The following is a 1,598-nucleotide window of genomic DNA, read 5'->3' as shown; positions in this document are numbered from 1 at the left end:
GTGCGAATAATGAAAGCAGATGACTAATGTACTTTTCGTAATCCGATACAAATATTTTTATAATAACATGCATGCGATTTAAATAATCCTCCGAAGAAATCTGTTGGAATGAGAGTTTGTCGATCTCTGCAAAAGAAAAATCAGTAAAATGAAATTTTTATCCGCAGTGATTGTTTCACATAAACGATGCAAAGCCATAGGACATTTCCCTGTGTAAAACCCAGCTCCTCAACTGGCAAGTGTTACTGTGGTAATTTGGAGAGAATCGGAGCACACGTACGTAAATGACAGTTCTTGATCGAAGAAGGCGAGGAGTGTGATATCGTGTTATCTATGTTAGGTATAAGTCTTTTCCATACATGACATGTACGCATTCATCACGAAACACTGGCTCAATGAAAAAAAGGAAAGCGTGTCTTACCTTTAGGTCATTATTTCATCCAAAGCGCTAGATTGACTGGAATCCATTTGTTTAGGCATTTTGGGCCTGCCAAGAAATAGTAAATTAGTTGGTCATATTGGTGTGCTTGCATTGCAGTCTTGCCTGCCTAAACAAAGGCTTGCTGAACCAACAAACAGCATTGTTTTGATAGTTGGGTGTTTTTTTTCCTTGTTTTATTTACTTTGCGTGCAAAGTTTCTCTCAAGAAAATAGAAACAGCGTATTTTTTTGGTTAACAAATTTTAATTACTTAAATGAGACTGTGTATTAGCTTCAAATAAGTAAGCTGGCGAGAATTTAAGCTTAAGATATTTTTTAGGCTGATTTACTGTATTTAAATGGAATAACGCAATTTCGAAAAAAAGAAAAAAAAAGAAAAGAAAAAGCACTCAATGAGTCTTACCAATCCGAGTCTCCAGTTTCATCTTCCAGTATTTCTCGGCTGTCTGTGATAAAAGGACATATATTATATATTTTGTCAGAGTGAAAACAGTAAAGTTTCAGACATTCCTAAATTTCCTTTTCAGGCGTCAAAAACGAGGGGACAAGTGTTCCATGCTGTAGCTCGTGTTGTCGGAATACGGTGGTGGAGTAAATTTGAAGGCCACCTGGTAAATTGTTAGCTCGCGCACCTGATCGCATCATAGACTTGGTGACATTCCAAAGGATAAAGCATTCAAAAGCCCAGGGTTGGGATAAGTCTAAACCTTATGGGGATCTTCGTATTTCATTTGTCGCTCCGGCTTGTAGGGAAAAGTGGCCTTAGTTCAGATTGTCTGTAACGCCTTGGCTGCGATGGCTGTGCACCTAATGACTTTATTTGCAAATTTGCATCGTCGTATTCAGAAAAATCCTATTAAATTAATACAAGTCTTACCGTCATCCCATTCATCTCTACCAAATCTTTCTGCTGAAACAACATCCACATCGTACCAGAGTGGATCACTCCCACTACGTCCAGGACTGGAAAGCAATAGTAATAGAATGAATAATTTGTAAGACTCGTCAGAATTAGATTTCTTACGGTGGAATGCTTAAAACTGTTGCCACAAGTCCACATATCAGTAACAACCCCATTATTGCTTTGTTCATGTTTTCAGAAGTATCTTTACACCGCTATTTTTAAAATTACTGAGGTAATAGAATGTTCAAAAGCT

General features: G+C 37.5%; 1 long non-coding RNA gene across 1 annotated transcript; it reads right to left on the bottom strand.

Moving 5' to 3' along the window:
• On the bottom strand, positions 1 to 1,598 carry LOC145901436 (uncharacterized). The gene is made up of 5 exons (XR_014402521.1): positions 1,466 to 1,598; positions 1,319 to 1,404; positions 845 to 887; positions 422 to 487; positions 1 to 126 (listed from the first exon to the last, which is right to left on the bottom strand). It is a non-coding gene; the product is annotated as an uncharacterized LOC145901436 (long non-coding RNA).

Source organism: Ascidia mentula, chromosome 1, assembly GCF_947561715.1.
Source record: "Ascidia mentula chromosome 1, kaAscMent1.1, whole genome shotgun sequence".
NCBI lineage: Eukaryota > Metazoa > Chordata > Ascidiacea > Phlebobranchia > Ascidiidae > Ascidia > Ascidia mentula.
This window is presented reverse-complemented; position numbering and strand designations above follow the sequence as displayed.